The sequence below is a fragment of the Entelurus aequoreus genome, linkage group LG04 (assembly GCF_033978785.1).
Source record: "Entelurus aequoreus isolate RoL-2023_Sb linkage group LG04, RoL_Eaeq_v1.1, whole genome shotgun sequence".
NCBI lineage: Eukaryota > Metazoa > Chordata > Actinopteri > Syngnathiformes > Syngnathidae > Entelurus > Entelurus aequoreus.
The window spans coordinates 61,746,088-61,765,400 of NC_084734.1; positions in this window are offsets into that span (position 1 = coordinate 61,746,088).

Below are 19,313 nucleotides of genomic sequence, written 5' to 3' on the forward strand. Positions count from 1 at the left end.
CCTGGAGGTTCTGCTACAGAGGCTGCGGAACCTCTTTCTAGAGTCCAGCAGTGAAAACAGTCCTTGGTGGAGGAGGAGTCTCTGCAGATTTTCTGAGCCCTGGTCAGGCAGCGGCTTTTTGCGATCTCCTGGATAGGAGAAAGAGGAGTCCTGATGATCTTTTCCGCCGTCCTCATCACTCTCTGTAGAGACTTCCAGTCTGAGGCACTGCAGGCTCCAGTCCAGACAGAGATGCAGTTGGTCAGTAGGTTCTCTATAGTGCCTTAATTTGTGAAAACAAGAATTTTGTCCATTGGGTTAAAATATTGTATTTTTAACTGTAAAGTTTAGTGAAAACAATATTAATGTCTAAAAGCAGCACTAAGAAAATGTTCAACCTTCATAAAATATGTTCATAACTTTTGGGATGATACATCGATATACAACTTGTTGAATGACACCTCTACCATGGCCTGAGGGGGTCTGTATTGCTTTCACTGGCACTAAGCAACTTTGAGGAAGGTGGCAGGAACTCTGCCACACAAAAAACTACAATTGTGCTGACTTGCTTTACGGCATACGTCACTACCCCTTTCTCCATTTGTTAAAAAGACGGAAGTCGATGCGATCGCCTACATGCAATTACTGCTATCATGGCAAAAGCTGCAAAATAATCTAAAGAAATTTAAATTTTTGTCTGAGGAGACAAAAAAAGGAAAAAGGGAGGGTAAAAGGACACTCAAGGATCAACATTGGCTCAGCTTTCACTCGCTGGAGTGAGCTCAAAGATGAGGGATTTCTGGCTAAACTAGTAAGTGACTTTTGATGCTCAAATCAAAATGATAATGCTAATGTTAGCTATCGGAAGTTTACATTGTAGCAATTAGCCACCAGCTAGATAGTTCGCAGTAGCAGAATTACACAGCCACGCAACACATTCAAAAGTACTGCATAAACAAAAAACAATGCATTGACTGAAAACCACAAACATAAAGTTTGCGTAAAATATGTAGGTTCTCACTGTGGAAAGATCAGTAATACTGAATCAATAGGCCCTTTTCACCCGCAGGAACTTTTTTAGGAACTTACCGATGTATTTGTGTTGTCGGCGTGAGATAAACCCCGACATATATTATTTATATACCGGTATTGTTATTTACAGCTGAAATGGACAACAATGAATCGCCGACCCTCATGAATTTATCATTTACCGAGACGACGACTTTCTGATTGTTGGACATTGTGGACAAAATTAAAGTTAAAGTTAAAGTGCCAAAGAAATGTTCCTCTGTATTTGACCCATCCCCACAGTGGAGCAGTGAGCAGCAGCGGTGGCCCCGCCCGGGAATTATTTGGTGATATAACCCCCAATTCCAACCCTTGATGCTGAGTGCCAAGCAGAGAGGTAATGGGTCCCATTTTTATAGTCTTTGGTATGACTCGGCCAGGGTTTGAACTCACGACCTACCGATCCCAGGGCGGACACTCTAACTACTAGGCCACTAATCAGAGAGTTTTGGAAGCTATTGTCACCCAGCCTTCTTCGCAGGTGTATTGTTCGCTCAACGCGACATGTATGTTATTTTGGCTAACTGCTAACAAATGCTTCTTATGTCCAGCTTAATTCTAGACATTTTGAATTTGTTAAACACTCTCAGCTTTGCCTGTGCTTTTTCCGTGCACCTTCGAGCGGCACGCCATTTTGTTTGTTGGCTCATTGCATAGAATAAAAGTGTATATTATATATATATATATATATATATATATATATATATATATATATATATATATATATATATATATATATATATATATATATATATATATATATATATATATATATATATATATATATATATATTATTATCATTATTATTATTATTATTATTATTATTATTATTATTATTATTATTATTATTAATATTAACTTGGGATGTCCCGCAGGTCATATTGTGGACACTGGCAGGCGGGATCCAGTTTGGGGACCCCCGCTGTAATCTATGGATATGATTATCACCACTGACACATTCTCTGTTGTGAAAAAGGATAAGAAATGAAGAAAATGGAAAAAAGAAAGGCTTTGAAATGTATGGCAGTTGTTGTTAACCTTTTCTAGGGATGCCACTTTGTGGATTTCCCTGACTAATCTTACTCCGAGGCTAATTAAAGCCATCAAACACACACACACACACACAAACACACTCAGTGGCTTGAGCTTTTCTCAGGCTGCTAATTAAAGCATATTTTTCTACCTGATCTCTGCTCATTTAGTCTTTCAAGCTGGCCTTTTACCTTATACTGCATTTTTCATTGATTTAAATTGTGTTCCACATTGAGAACAGGAAATGTATGTGTTAGTAATTGTTATGAAGTGGAAACGGGGTAGGATTAAATATGCTCTTCTTCTTTCTAGTGTACTCCTTTTCGAACATGTTGCAATGAGAAAATGAAAATACCGGTATATGAATTATGTTTATCATATTGTACCTGTTTGCATGTTTGAAATAAACTTAAACAACAATATGTGATTCAAGGTGGAAAAGACTTAAGGGGTGTCATTAGATGTATTGTTTTTTAGCAATATTATGACCATGAACTTCTATAGTTTCACTCAGTGGAGACCTCCAAGACACCAGAAAAATAGATGTAGCACTTGTGTTTGTATCTGTGTTTTATTGATGCCAATTGATATGTATCTTCACATTTCTATTCAGAGGTTGATCTAAATCCAATGGGTTCTTTTAGCTGATGCACTAACCCTCAACACAGTGTGGTAGAAATTAATGTATTATTTGTTGTAAATCCTACTTTTTAAATTTTTTTCCTACTACAATATTGTATTTTTTACTACGTCAGAAAGGTTGCTGTAAAAATGCTCATTAAAACAATAATATTGTTGGCTTAAAATGACCGTAATGGAGAATTGCACTTTTTGGGGGAAATGTTCCTATATTTCCCAATTCTTGTTGTAAAACAAGAACATATATGTTTTTTTCCCATTTTTATGCATTCTAACTCGTAAACAAACACTAGCAAGAGTAAGCCAACAATGGAGTGAGTGGGATTTGCTCGATTCCCCCTATAGCCCTTTGAGACTTGTGATTTAGGGCTATATAAATAAACTTTGATTGATTGATAATGAGCTCTAAAAAACAAAACCTCCATCATTTTATATACAATCGGTAAGTATATATGTAATGTAGTAACAGGCACATTCATAATAACATGTAATATGTATGTATTTTGGTCATTTCACAGACGCATCACAACTTTAACTATTTCCTTCAACAAGAACACTACTAATTATGGCAGACATACAAATCATATACAATCTGTTGCAATGTTTTCTCTAGTTAAAAAGGAAATTATTGTAGGCTGAAATGTGAACATTTCTACTGACACAGATGACAGCACATTATATAAATTGTCTTTTTACTAGTTTGAAAGTAACCATTAAAGATGTGTGTTGCCTTGTCTGACGTCATGTCACTTTTTACAGTCAGTACTTTTCTATGCACTAAATTAGTCTGATTTGTCAAATAATTCAGTTTCTTCTATTTTCACAGCTACATGTGAAGTTCTAGTTGTTATAATCTTATCTCTAATGTGATTGTTGGCCATACGCAATGTGCCACTCGTACACTAGGGGGCGATTGTGGTCATTTCAGCTTGTTTAGCTATGCAGAAATGTAAATGCTACATGCTAATTAGTTAGCGCTAGTAACTTTCAAGCTCCCGATCTAACTGATAACTACAACTTTCCACTGCGGCTCAGTATGTCAAAACTCTAGCTGCATAAGTTTGTTAGCTCTCTGTTATCACGGCATCACTCAAAGTAGTTTGTCTGCGTTAATAACAATATTGCTAATACACGGTTAATATTCAGCTTACGATATGTAAATGGAGTATTGTTGGATGTTTTCTAAAATTGCTTCATGCGTGCAATAGAGTACTCCCATAAGCTGCATTGTTAGCCAACTCATATTTGCTGTAGTTTATAAATTGTAATGCATAAAAAAATAAAAACATAAATGTTCTTGTCTTACAACACATACGGATTGTAAATGGCAGGCAGCATCCCCCCCCAAAAATGTCAGTTTCCCTTTAAAGCAGTCCCAAATGGAGTTCCAGTTGTGAGATTATTATGTAGAAGAACTTAGTAAAAAACGGGACCAGATAACCCTTCATTTATTTAACTGCCAACTCTACATGTACATGTTTGAGTGGTGTTTGCAGGAGCATGCTTTGGTTAGAGTACATGAGAGAACTCATTACATGTATTGTGGATGCCAATAAATGTTTTTGATCACAACTTGGCCTTGGCAGAGGTCTGTGCTGTAAGTGAGCTGCTTTAATTTGCTTCATGTGTTTTAAGTGTATTGACTTTGTGTCATGTTACTTATCAATGCATCGTCCATAAATCTCTTTCTTCCTCCTTCTTTTGAGTCTCCCTTTCGCCACATCGCGTCTCCCATACTCCTTGCTGCCGTATTACAGTTGTGACCCTTAAAACTATTGTTACCCCTCAAAAAGAAACTTCAATGTAGTCACATGGATGGATACTTACTTTTACCGCAAGGGAAATTGTTGACAAAAATAATTGAATTCATGGAGCGCTCTGCAGTAGAGCATATATCCCCTAAAAGTTTCTGCATCATTGCTGTGTTGACTGACACAGGATCTTAGGAATTGTTAAATTGTTTTAATTTTTATATTACCCATAAAATAATGAAAATATTGGAATAAATAAGACCTTTGTTCTTTATTGGCTTGTTCCGTTTCCATTGTAAAGTGTCCCAAACTAGCTTGCCAAAATAAATTATTTTTTTGGTTAGTTTTTTTTATACAATTTGACGCTAACCTAAATTATTGTTATGTTTTAGGGATAATACAAACAAATATGGACTTAGAAATGGCTCCCGCTCATTGTTCAGCACATTAGTCCTGAATACACTGACGTTTGCTGACTTATGATCTCCTCCAAGACATACTTTACCTACTATGACACACCGTAGGTCAAGACTCTGTGAATAGGGTGCTTTGTCTGCTCCATTGTACTTCTCATTTACTTTATGCACTTGGATAATATCTCTGCAGAGTAGAATCAAAATTTCTGCATTAGGATCAACTGCTGGTATCTTTCCTGCCACTGGCGCGAGATGAGAAAGATGCTGAATAACCTATGGTGATGGAATCTTGAACCTTTCATCAGGCATCATGTTGCACTCTATAAGTGTGGGGAGATACTAATGTTTGAATAGCTAATGACTCTTTATAGAAGTTGCCTCTACATCTTCCAGCTGTGTTCAACCCCCCGAAAAATGTCATAATTTGATGCCAAAGAGATAGAAGAAAAATCTGTTTTAGCATGGCACCGGTTGCTTTGCTAATCTAGGACTGCATGCATTTTGACAGATTTCTCTCATTGGTCAGCAGGATATACTCTGACTAAACACATTTTGGAACAGGATGTAGAAGTCACTGAATTGCCACAGATCTCAGGACACTTTGATGTCACTGATGGAAGGAGATCTTCATTATTCTACCCGCCTTGGTCTTTCTTTGCTGGGGAGATCTCTGTTATTTGTGGTGGACTAGGGTGAAGCGATGTGATGTGCCTTACTCCTTACATTGCATGGGTTTGTCACAATCCTTTGCCATGTCTAGTAGATGCACATCTATAACAGATGTGATGATCTTTCGGGAAATTCCTTTCTTTCTTCGAGTGGTTCGTTTCAGAAGCCACATACCATATTTTTCGGAGTATAAGTCGCTCCGGAGTATAAGTCGCACCGGCCGAAAATGCATAAGGAAAAAAACATATACCTGTAAGTCGCACTGGAGTATAAGTCGCATTTTTGGGGGAAATGTATTTGATAAAACCCAACACCAGGAATAGACATTTGAAAGGCAATTTAAAATAAATAAAGAATAGTGAACAACAGGCTGAATAAGTGTACGTTATGACGCATAAATAACCAACTGAGAACGTGCCTGGTATGTTAACGTAACATATTATGGTAAGAGGCATTCAAATAACTATAACATATAGAACATGCTATACATTTACCAAACAATCTGTCACTCCTAATTGCTAAATCCGATGAAATCTTATACGTCTAGTCTCTTACGTGAATGTGCTAAATATTATTTGATATTTTACGGTAATGTGTTAATAATTTCACACATAAGTCGCTCCTGAGTATAAGTCGCACCCCCGGCCAAACTTTGAAAAAACTGCGACTTATAGTCCGAAAAATACGGTAATTTATGTAGAGGGTAAGTTAAATTGTGTATTGGACATATTTTATCTGGGTTTTTAAATGTATTTTCTGGGGAATTGTACTTAGCTTCAGGTACTGTCACAACTTCAGTTTTCTTTACAGGCACTGGCCTTCTGTAATTTTGTTGAAGTTGTTCTTTTTTAGCATTTGTTACGCTACCACTTCTGATGCAAACAAAGCTGGGATCATTGCTGATGCTGGCTTCCTCACAAATTAAGTTCACAAAAAAGTGAAATGGTGGACAAGCCACCTTTTTTTCTCTTTTGTATGCTTAATCTGCACTAACCCGTTGACCCATTATTTTTGGAAACAATATTGTAGCTTGGCTAGAATGGGGACTAAAGCCATGACATGAGCTGTGTCAAGATGAAAAAGACCAGGTAAGAGTTCATTTGACTGTGCTGCCCCTTACTCAAGAAGAAGGTCCCCGAACTTTGTATTTTGTTGTCTGTGTTTGAGATCTTTGAGAAGTTCTCAAGTTTTTTTAAGCAAAGCATGCTCAATGATTTCAGGTGCTCCACATCACTCTTCTAGCCTCTGCCACACCAGTTCGACCACTGCTGCTGCTTAAATACTGTATGTATGCAGCTCTTGTCCTCTTTGTTTGCTCTCCTGATTGGGGTCCAAGCCATTTAGCCTGCAAATCCAATTATTCTCGTTGCACTGAGATACAGATGTCTTATGGAGCTAATGAATGATGCCTTCCAGGCCCAGTAATTTTGAGGTTGGTCATTATACTTGAGAAGACCAGAGCTAACCATCTCTTTACGCATTATGTATTTAGCCAGGTCTGTGGCACCACCAATGTCAAAGGAAGTGGCTCCTGGTGTGGTGAAATGTCGCGGCTGGGATTGGCGGAATTATTTTTCATTAGAATAATCTATCTTTTGTGTTGCATCATTCCTTGTGATGGTGTCTTTTGACGGACTTGCATAATTAAGTGGTGGAGTCCCCATGTCTCTCTGATTAGGTTGTTTGTGGTGCTGGACAGGGAAGTGATTGGGCCCACGGTGCTTTACATCATCCATCACTTGTTTATTAGCCGCTGTGTGGATCTTAATATCTTCATTGTTGTTCATTGTCTACTGGCATGCTGAGGAAGAGGTCAGTATTGGCAGATTTAAAGGATGGAGTGTGTGTTGGCCTTGTAGTGCCTGACAGTTGCTATACATACTCTTTAGTGTGTTCTACTGGGCTTAGCAGCAGCATATTAATTTCAGCTGGGCTTCTTTTGATATCGCTTCCATTTTGGCCCGTTATTACCAAAACTTGCGCTTCGGCTACTGCTGTTTCAGCTGCTTCCGTTGATTCTAATAGCAGTTTAGCTTACATTTCCGCTTGCTGTTTCAGCATGTCTGCTTTTTTTTGCGCAAAGGAGAGTTTGACACCTGCTTTTTCTGCTTTAACACATACTTTTGCAACAGCAATGCTGACTGACATCATCTGACTTTGGCGTGATGAGTCTGGCAAGCTTGAACTTATTTCATGTTCACTTAACTTTTGAATGCTTCATGATGAGTTGATTTACCACTGGATGTTGAGAAGCCCGCTGTGCTTTTAGTCTTTTTACTGTTCTTGCCCCCACTGCATTCAATCAATCAATCAATCAATCAATGTTTATTTATATAGCCCTAAATCGCAAGTGTCTCAAAGGTCTGTACAAGCCACAACGACATCCTCGGTACAGAGCCCACATACGGGCAAGGAAAAACTCACCCCAGTGGGACGTCGGTGAATGACTATGAGAAACCTTGGAGAGGACCGCATATGTGGGTAACCCCCCGCCCCCTCTAAGGGAGACCGAAAGCAATGGATGTCGAGTGGGTCTGACATAACATTGTGAAAGTCCAGTCCACAGTGGATCCAACACATCAGCGGGAGTCCAGTCCACAGCGGGGCCAACAGGAAACCATCCCGAGCGGAGACCGGTCAGCAGCGCAGAGATGTCCCCAACCGATGCACAGGCTAGTGGTCCACCCGGGGTCCCGACTCTGGACAGCCAGCACTTCATCCATGGCCACCGGACCTATGCAACTCCCCCTCGCAAGGGACAGGGGAGAAGAGGAGAGAAGAAAAGAAACGGCAGATCAACTGGTCTAAAAAAGGGGGGTCTATTTAAAGGCTAGATTATACAAATGAGTTTTAAGATGGGACTTAAATGCTTCTACTGAGGTAGCATCTCTAACTGTTACCGGGAGGGCATTCCAGAGTACTGGAGCCCGAATAGAAAACGCTCTATAGCCCGCAGACTTTTTTTTAGCTCTGGGAATCACTAATAAGCCGGAGTTCTTTGAACGCAGATTTCTTGTCGGGACATATGGTACAATACAATCGGCGAGATAGGCTGGAGCTAAACCGTGTAGTATTTTATATGTAAGTAGTAAAACCTTAAAGTCGCATCTTAAGTGCACAGGAAGCCAGTGCAGGTGAGCCAGTATAGGCGTAATATGATCAAACTTTCTTGTTTTTGTCAAAAGCCTTGCAGCCGCATTTTGTACCAACTGTAATCTTTTAATGCTAGACATAGGGAGACCCGAAAATAATACGTTACGGTAATCGAGACGTAACGAACGCATGAATAATGATCTCAGTGTCGCTAGTGGACAAGATGGAACGAATTTTAGCGATATTACGGAGAATAAAGAAGGCCGTTTTAGTAACACTCTTAATGTGTGACTCAAACGAGAGAGTTGGGTCGAAGATAATACCCAGATTCTTTACCGAGTCGCCTTGTTTAATTGTTTGGTTGTCAAATGTTAAGGTGGTATTATTAAATAGATGTTGGTGTCTAGCAGGACCGATAATCAGCATTTCCGTTTTCTTAGCGTTGAGTTGCAAAAAGTTAGCGGACATCCATTGTTTAATTTCATTAAGACACGCCTCCAGCTGACTACAGTCCGGCGTGTTGGTCAGTTTTAGGGGCATGTAGAGTTGAGTGTCATCAGCATAACAGTGAAAGCTAACACCGTACTTGCGTATGATGTCACCCAGCGGCAGCATGTAAATACTAAAGAGTGCAGGGCCAAGAACCGAACCCTGGGGAACTCCGCACGTTACCTTGACATAGTCCGAGGTCACATTGTTATGGGAGACGCACTGCATCCTGTCAGTAAGATAAGAGTTAAACCAAGACAAGGCTAAGTCTGACATACCAATACGTGTTTTGATACGCTCTAATAAAATATTATGATCGACGGTATCGAAAGCGGCGCTAAGATCAAGAAGCAGCAACATAGATGACGCATCAGAATCCATCGTTAGCAATAGATCATTAGTCATTTTTGCGAGGGCTGTCTCCGTAGAGTGATTTGCCCTGAAACCGGATTGAAAAGGTTCACAGAGATTGTTAGTCACTAAGTGTTCATTTAGCTGCTGTGCAACAATTTTTTCGAGAATTTTGGAAATAAACGGAAGGTGGGAGACCGGTCGGTAGTTTACCAGGAGGTCAGGATCGAGGTTAGGTCTTTTGAGCAGAGGATGGATAACCGCTTTTTTGAATGCTAGGGGAACAGTGCCGGAGGAAAGAGATAAGTTTATAATATTTAACACTGATGGACCTAATAATACAAACAGTTCCTTGATAAGTTTCCCAGGAAGTGGGTCAAGTAAACATGTTGTTTGTTTTATCCCACTTACACGCTGTAATAATTCCTCTAATGTTATTTCATCAAAAATAGAGAGACTATTTTGGAGGGCAGTGTCCGTCGTATATACAGTTGTATTTGTGTTAATAGAACCCAGTTGTAGCTGGGATGCGTTGTCTTTAATCTCCTTTCTAATGAGTTCAATTTTCTTATTAAAGAAATTCATAAAATCATCTGCCGAGTGGGTGGAGCTACTGGGAGGAGTCCCTTGTTGGGTTAGCGATGCTACTGTACTAAACAGAAATTTAGGATCGTTTTTGTTGAGGCGGATGAGATTTGAGTAGTATTTAGCTTTAGCTAAGGTAAGCATGCGTTTATAAGTTATTAAACTATCACTCCATGCTTGATGGAAAACCTCAAGTTTAGTCGCGCGCCATTTGCGTTCCAGTTTTCTACATGATAATTTATGAGCTCTAATTTCTTCTGTAAACCATGGGGTGCGCCTTTTAGGGGCCCTTTTTTGCTTTAGCGGTGCTATACTATCAATAATTTTGCGCAAGGCATCGTCAAAGTTGTTAGTGAGGTTATCAATAGAGCCAACATAATTTGGGAATGGTGCCATTACCGAAGGCAGTAGGTCAGCAAGAGTCATCGTTGTGGCAGCATTAATGTTGCGGCCGCTATAGCAGTTATTATTATTATTAGCTTGTTGACAATGAGTCAAAACTTCAAATTTTAAAAGGTAATGATCGGACATTACTTTAGTATATGGAAGTATCATAACTTTGGAGGTGGTGACACCCCTGACAAGCACTAGATCTATTGTATTACCGTTGCGATGCGTGGGTTCATGTATTATTTGTGTAAGACCACAGCTATCAATTATGGTTTGGAGCGCCACGCACTGAGGGTCCGATGGGGTATTCATATGGATATTAAAGGTCATACAGCTAACAATTCAGTTCCAAAAGCAGAGGATTCCGATTAGACTCTTAATTGTTGATTGTGCTTTGATTTTCTGTTGTTTTTTTCTTGTTTAACTGAAATGCACACAATGACATAAAAACGTATAAGCTACTGTATGTAATTCAAACAACATACTGTAATGTAACTGTAAAAAGTAGCTTCCCATGGTGCAAATAGTAGCATAAAAACAAATACCAATGGTGAAAATATATTCTTAGCAGCCAATGTATGCCATCAAAACATTCATTAAAACAGTGCACAAAAATATTTTTTTTTAATAAATGTCTTTCAAAACATTTAGTTTTCCGAGGCTTGTAAGAACAAATACAACTTGTCTGTTTCTCATTTCCACCAAATGCGACTTTCTAAAATATTTACACCAGGAAGTGCCAAAAACTAATCAAGTATAGCAACATCCTCTCGGCAAAATGTGTCAGTAAGAGGCGACATCAGTCATTCTCAAACTGTAGTGGTACATGGGCTGCATCTAGTGGTAAACCAAAGAATCACATAATTAAAGTACAATGTTTTATTTTCTTTCTTTCAAACAGTGGTAGTGTTCAAAAAAATTGTGGGTAATGTTACAGTGGCCAAACATAACAGATATATTTGTTAAATACAACCTCTGCCTTGTTTTTAATGAATACTTAGATGTACTATGCTACTATATTTTAATTTTGATCATTATGGTTGTACTTTGAGACCCAAGTTTTTTCTGGGGTGGAACTTGGTGAACAAAGCTTGAGAACCATTGGTCTACATCAGATTGGGAGACCAATAAATATATTTCCCAATAACATTTCATGTATAAATGATAATTCCCCATGTATGTATTGTATAAATATTATAGATATAAAGTAGTATATTGCTTAAATGTTTTAAATATTTCTGTGATTTTTCCACATTCTCTGCCTCTGCATTTGTTGCGATAGAAGCCTTTTTTCTTCCCATGTTGTTTGGGTTTGACGGCTTTGAAGCAGTTTGTTCCACAGGTGAGGAGCATAATAAATACATGCTGCCTCACCTTGTTTGATTCTTGTTCTTTGGACAAGCAACAAACCAGTTCCTGATGACCTAAGAGGACTAGATGCTTCATAGGGAACTAGTAGATTTAGATTTATTTCAGTGCTTTTTAGACCAGCAGTAAGATTTATCCTTTGACTGGCAGGAAGCCAATGTAGTGATCTTAAGACAGGTGTGACATCCAGTTGCCTAGTATAAGGACTCTGGCGGCAGCATTTTGGATCAGATGCAGCTCCCTGATTCAATTTTTATCAAGGCCTGTAGATGCCATTGCAATAATTCAACCTACGGAAAATGAATGTATGAATAAGTTGTTCATGTCTTGTTTAACCAGAAGACCTTTAACTGTAGCTATATTTTTCAGGTGGTAGTAGGCACATTTGGGGATGAACTTTAGATACTTGTTGAAGTTCAGGTCTGAGTCAATAATCACTGCAAGATTTCTGGCTTGCAATAATTCAACCTACGGAAAATGAATGTATGAATAAGTTGTTCATGTCTTGTTTAACCAGAAGACCTTTAACTGTAGCTATATTTTTCAGGTGGTAGTAGGCACATTTGGGGATGAACTTTAGATACTTGTTGAAGTTCAGGTCTGAGTCAATAATCACTGCAAGATTTCTGGCTTGGTTTGTAGCTGTCAATTGAGCTAAGGTGAGTGCTGATCTTTGACCTTTCATTTTTAGTGCCAAAAAAGATCACTTATGTCTTTTCTGCATTTAGATGGAGAAAAATTATGGCACATCCACTCATTGATTTGGTCAATAGAGTTACTCAATTAGAGTAACAGGCTATAGTCATGTGATGACACTGAAATATAGAGTTGTGTGCCATCAGCATATACGTATGATATGATATGCTGTGATGTTCCATAATGTGAGCTAGGGGAAGCAAGTAGATGTTGAATAGAAGCGATCCAAAAATGGAACCATGGGGAACAACTCTTAGTGCCATCCATCCATCCATTTTCTACCGCTTATTCCCTTTGTGGTCGCGGGGGTGCTGGAGCCTATCTCAGCTACAATCGGGCGGAAGGCGGGGTACACCCTGGACAAGTCGCCACCTCATCGCAGGGCCAACACAGATAGACAGACAACATTCACACTCACATTCACACACTAGGGCCAATTTTTAGTATTGCCAATCAACCTATCCCCAGGTGCATGTCTTAGTGGGTTTACATAATTCACCCACGGAACTTGAGTTATGGTTAGAGAGTTCCGGTCGGACGGGTTTGAAGGGAACGCATTTCCGTTGTTGTTTTTGTTGTTGAAAAAGGCACGAATGCAGAGTACTGCTCCATCATTATTGTATGTTGCGGAATGTTATTAAAACAGTTAGTTCCCTCTTTTGACTCCCGTCCTTACGCGCTACGAGGTGATCTTAATTCACTCAGATTCATGGTTTCCAATACTTACTTACTTACTTAGGCCTTTAAATTCCCTAAGGAACATAGGCCATTGATGAAACTCCTCCATCCCCTTCGGTCTTGTGCCCTCCGCTCCAGTTGTTGCCATGACAGCCCTTGCGCCTTCATCTCCTGCTCTGTGTTTCTTCTCCAAGTGGCTCTAGGCCTTCCTCTCTTCCTCTTGCCTTGCGGGTTCCATGTTAGAGCATGTTTTGTGATAGATGTATTGTGTCTACGCAGTGTGTGACCAATCCAGTTCCATTTCCTCCTCCTGATTTGTGTTTCTATTGTGTCTTGTCTAGTGAGGTCCCACAGGTTGGCATTGGAAATGGTGTTAGGCCAGTAGATACCCAGGAGGCGACGGAGGCAGCGGTTGAAGAATGTCTGTATTTTGTTGAGTATGTTGGCGGTGATCTTCCAGGTTTCTGAACTGTAGAGTAAGGTGAATTTGACGTTTGAGTTGAAGATTTGCAGTTTGGTCTTGAGTGATGTTTTTTGCTTTCCGGATTTTATTTAGGATAGTGAATATGGTCCTTGCTTTTCCAATTCTGGCACTGACATCCTCCTCCGTTCCTCCGTCCACAGCAATAATGCTTCCTAGGTATGTAAAGGTGGCAACCTCGTCTAACTGGTTATGATCCATGTTTATTGGGGAGTTCTTCTTGTTGTTGATATGCATTAACTTCGTTTTTGATATGTTTCCAATTGGTCGAAATTTATTTCGAACATGATAGCAGTTTCAACATGATACATCATGTTTTCCATTTCTCTTTACAACATTCTCGAAAAGGAGTAAGAAGAAGCAAAGCTTATTTAATCCTACCCCTTTTCCACTTCATAGCAGTTTCTTACACATATGTTCACTTCCTGTTTTCAATGTGTAGCAGTTGTATCAATGTATTCTCAATACAACAGTTCTCTTCATAAATAGTGAAGTCAGTTACGATTCACATAAAGAGATTAATCATATCTTATTTTGAATAATTAACATTGTTCCTCTTCCTTATACTTTGTAAACATTGTGTTTTAACCTCTTAAACTGCATCAAGTTAGTACATAGTTTGAGTTATTTGCTTAATCCATTCTATAATTTAATTCCACACACTGATATACTAAAGGTTTCAAGTGCTGTGTGTGCATGCAAATGTTTTAAATTAGATTTTTCTCTGAGGTTATATTTCTCTTCTTCTGTTTTGAGAAAAAATTTGCACAAAAAAGTCCCTATCGTGTCAGTAAGATTTGAAGCACAGGGTTGGTGGGTCCCACCCACTTTTTCAATCTGCTGAGTAGTATGTTATGATCAACTGTGTCAAATGCAGCACTGAGATCCAGTAATACCAGAACAGAGGATTTGCATGCATCATTGTTCAGATGAATATCATTTAAGACTTTGATAAGAACAGTTCCAGTGCTGAGGTGTGGACGAAATCCACGTTGAAATGTGTTTAAAAAATATTGTTTTGCATCATAAAAGCATGAATTTGCTGGAAAACAACACTTTCAAGATTTTCCATTGAAAAATGGCAGATTTGATATCGGCCTGTAGTTACTAATTGTAGCATCCAGGCTTGTTTTGTTTTTTTAGAAGAGGTCTTATTTCTGCAGTTTTCTGCTTGAAATATGTATTATCTGTGTACATCCGTAGCTATACAGTTAAATATGTTTTTTAAATTGAAGGCAGAATATCAAGGCAACATGTTGTGGGCTTTCATTGTGAAACTGTTTCCTTTAGAGTTTTATAATCTAGGAGGCTGAAATGTCCTAGATTAACTAGGGGACGGGAAGGTACAAGCGGTGTTATCATTCCTGAGCTGGATTTTGATACTTGATACTTGTCTTATCTGTAATAATTTCTCTGTCAAAAAGGCTGCAAAGTCATTGCCTGACTTGTTAGACAGCAGTTCAGGAGGGACTGATGATGTGGGGTTTGTCAGTCTGTCCACTACAGAAAAAAGTGTGCGAGTGCTTACTGCTGTTTCTATTGATAATATCTGAAAACTGATTGCCTTGCATTCATGATTTAGGTGTTACAATATACCTGGAGTTTAGTTATTTGCCACCTGCGTTCTGCTTGTATACATATTCGTGTTTTGTGCTTTAACCAGTGCAGCATTTCTCAAAGGTGATCTGTTCCTTCCTGGCAGAACGTTGGTCCTAATTAGGAAGGTAGTATCAATACCAGTCATAACATTGGAACTAAAGCTGTTTACAAGCTCATCAACTAGAGCTGAGGGCAGGGTTGGGGATGGTGTAAAACCATGGGAGAATAATGTATAAGTGTTATCATTTATAAGACGTTTTGTATTACATCTGCTTCACCTCTCATAGAATTAGTTGGTCCGAAAAAGTACAAAAATGGTGCAAAAACCTTGAAACCCTACAAAGCCCTTTCCAATCCCATCCTTCCTCACAGGAAGTGAAATTAGAAATAATAATAATTACAATAAAAACAATACACCCTCACTTTAAAGAATATTGCACACTACCAAATTGCATGGATTGCTATTTCAAGAGTCAGTATTTCACATGCAAGAACAAGATCAATTTGGCAGTGTCCCATTCCAGAATTGCACAGATTTTCTTGGGTAATTTGGTCAGAATTTAAACTGTTCACAGTCTGGTAAAATAAAATATCCTTTTTTTCCCCCAACAGATATATAAATTCAGTGTCATAAACTGGACACAGAGTGTGTTTATGTCCAAAAAACAACTTAGACACACAACTAGTGTTTTGCGGGGCAAGATATAATTATTATGACAACAAGAGAGCATAGTTCTTAAACGACACTGGACTCGGCATGACCTTGTAGTTTTAGGATATTTATGAAATAGAGAATCAGAATCAGAATCAGAATCGTTTTATTGCCATTGTTTGAGAACGGGTTCACAAACTAGGAATTTTTCTTGGTGCAAACGTGCGACATAAAACACATATAACACATATTTGGTATAAAAAGAGCTGTGACTGAGCTATCAGATAGACTTAGAAGGGATTCTAGGAATTCAAGGAGCTGCTGTTAGGAGTTATTGTTCATTTGCCTGATGGCCGAGGGGAAAAAACTGTTCAGGTGGCGGGAGGTGTGGGTCTGGATGGAGCGTAGTCTCCTGCCTGAGGGGAGAGGGGAGAATAGTGTGTGTCCAGGGTGAGAAGAGTCAGCTGTGATCCGACCCACATGCCTCCTGGTCCTGGAGGAGAACAAGTCCTGGAGGGATGGGAGCTTGCAGCCAATCACCTTCTCAGCAGCACGTACGATGCGCTGCAGTCTATTCTTATCCTGGACTGTGGCGCCGGGGAACCACACTGTGATGGAGGAGGTCAGGATGGACTCTATGATGGCTGAGTAAAACTGCACCAGCATCTCTGTCGGCACCTTAAGTTTCCTCAGCTGCCGCAGGAAGTACATCCTCTGCTGGGCCTTATTGATGAGGGAGCTGATGGTCAGCTCCCACTTGAGGTCCTGGGTGATGGTGGTGCCCAAGAAACGGAAGGAGTCCACAATGGGGACGGGGGTGGGAGAGTCAATCAGGGTGAGGGGGGATGGCGGGGCTGTGACTTTCCTGAAGTCCATGATCATCTCCACTGTTTTCTGGGCGTTCAGCTCCAGGTTGTTGAGGCTGCAGCAGGACGTCAGCCGGTCCACCTCTCTCCTGTAGGCGGACTCATCGCCATTCGAGTTGAGCCCGATGAGGGTGGTGTCATCCGCAAACTTGAGCAGTTTTACGGATTGGTGACTGGAGGTGCAGCAGTTTGTATACAGGGAGAAGAGCCAGGGGGAGAGTACACAGCCCTGAGGAGTACCAGTGTTTGTGGTTCGACTGTCCGAGACAATCTTCCCCAGCCGTACGTGCTGTCTTCGGTCTGTCAGGAAGTCATTAATCCAACTGCAGAGGGAGTTGGGCACGCTGAGCTGGTAGAGCTTGTCTCGTAGCAGTCCAGGGAGGATGGTGTTGAAGGCAGAGCTGAAGTCCACAAACAGGATCCTAGCGTAGGTTCCTGGGGAGTCCAGATGCTCCAGGATGAAGTGGAGGGCCAGGTTCACTGCATCATCCACAGACCTGTTGGCTCTGTAGGCGAAATGCAGTGGGTCCAGGAGGGGGGCGGTGATGTCCTTGAGGTGGGGCAGGACCAAGCGCTCAAAGGACTTCATGACCACAGACGTCAGCGCGACCGGCCTGTAGTCATTTAGTCCTGTGATCCGTGCTTTCTTGGGGACAGGGACAATGGTAGAGGTCTTAAAGCAGGACGGCACGCGGCATAGCTCCAGAGAGGTGTTAAAAATGTCAGTGAAGACAGGAGCCAGCTGGTCCGCACAGTGTCTGAGAGTGGAGGGGGAGACACCATCCGGCCCGGGGGCCTTCCGCGTATTCAGCTTCAAGAACTGCCGGCGGACATCCTCTTCTTTGATGGAGAGGGTCTTTACAGTCTTATGATGTTTTTGGAGTCCTGTGATGTCATTGGAGTCCTTTGAGTCCTTTAACTCCTTTAACTCCTTTAATGATGTGCTGGCATTGGTGGGGAGGGTGATGGTGGGGGGAGCATGGCTTTGATGAGCTGAAGGCCGTTCATGACGACAGCAATGTGTGTTGAGGCCCTGAATGTTCAGGGCCTGGGGGGTTTTGGGCTTATAGTTCGTAAGGGCCCTTAGACCTCTCCAAACTGCCGCAGAATCATTGGAGCGGAACTGTTCCTGTAGACGGTTAGAGTACACAGATTTAGCTTTCTCCACTTCCCTGGTGAAGTGGTACTTCGCTTCTCTGTATGTACTTTGGTCCCCGCCTCTCCACGCAGCCTCCTTCTTCTTGCGCAGCTGTCGGAGCTTGGGTGTGAACCAGGGCTTGTCGTTGTTATAACAAACCCTGGTGCGCGTTGGAATGATGCGCGCCTCATTGAACTGTATGTATGAGGTCACAGTGTCCGTATACTCGTCCAGATTGTTCGTGGCCGCTCCAATTGCCTCCCAGTCTGTCGTTTCCCAACAAGCACGCAACTCGTCCACAGACTCGGCGGTGAAACACTTAATGTTCCTCATAACAGGTTTAGCCAGTTTCAGTCTCTGTCTGTATGAAGGGATTAAGTGCACCATCACGTGATCTGATAGTCCAAGAGCAGCGCGCAGGACTGCATGAAAAGCCTTGCTCAATGTAGTGTAGCAGTGATCCAGCGTGTTCTCCTCTCTGGTCGGGCATTTAATAAACTGTCTATACTTTGGTAATTCCTGGCTCAAATTTCCCTTGTTAAAGTCACCAAGCACAATAACAAGAGAGTCAGGAAAAGACCGTTCCACATGTAAGATCTGTCCTGCGAGCGCGCGCTGAGCATCACGCACGTCCGCGCCAGGCGGGATGTAAACAGCCACGAGAATGAATGAAACAATCTCACGCGGTGAGTAAAAGGGCTTACAGTGGATGAAGAAATATTCCACAGAAGAAGAACAGTGTCTAAAAATGACAGTCACGTCTGTGCACCAGCTATTGTTGATAAAGAAACATAGTCCCCCGCCTCTTTTTTTGCCAGAGAGCGCCGCGTCTCGGTCCGCGCGGAGGAGATGAAAGCCCTCCAGTTGAAGCGCGCTGTCCGGGACACATGCGCTCAGCCAAGTCTCCGTGAAGCACAACACACATGATGAGGAGAAGTCCTTGTTCCTTCTCATCAGCAACGCTAGCTCGTCCATCTTGTTGGCAAGTGAGCGGACGTTGGAGAGGAAGATGCCTGGTAGAGGCGTGCGTAATCCCCGTCCGCGAAGACGGACAAGTGCGCCCGCTCTCTTTCCTCGTCGATGCGGTTTCCCTCTTTTGATCGCAGAATGGACCAAATCCGCAGCTGACGCTAAGATGACCGGTAACAAGTCCATAGGGATGGTGGATCTGATGTTCAGTAGCTCTTCACGGGTGTAAGAGCACCCGGAAACACAATTTATGTACAAAAACAAACAAAACAGAGCGCACGAAAGCACCGAGGCAGCCTTCATCGGCGCCATGATGATGACGTCAGTAAGTGAGTGGAACAAAAGTAAATCATATCAAATATTAACTATTCAGTTTTTCAACATGTTCTAACAGTAACAGTAG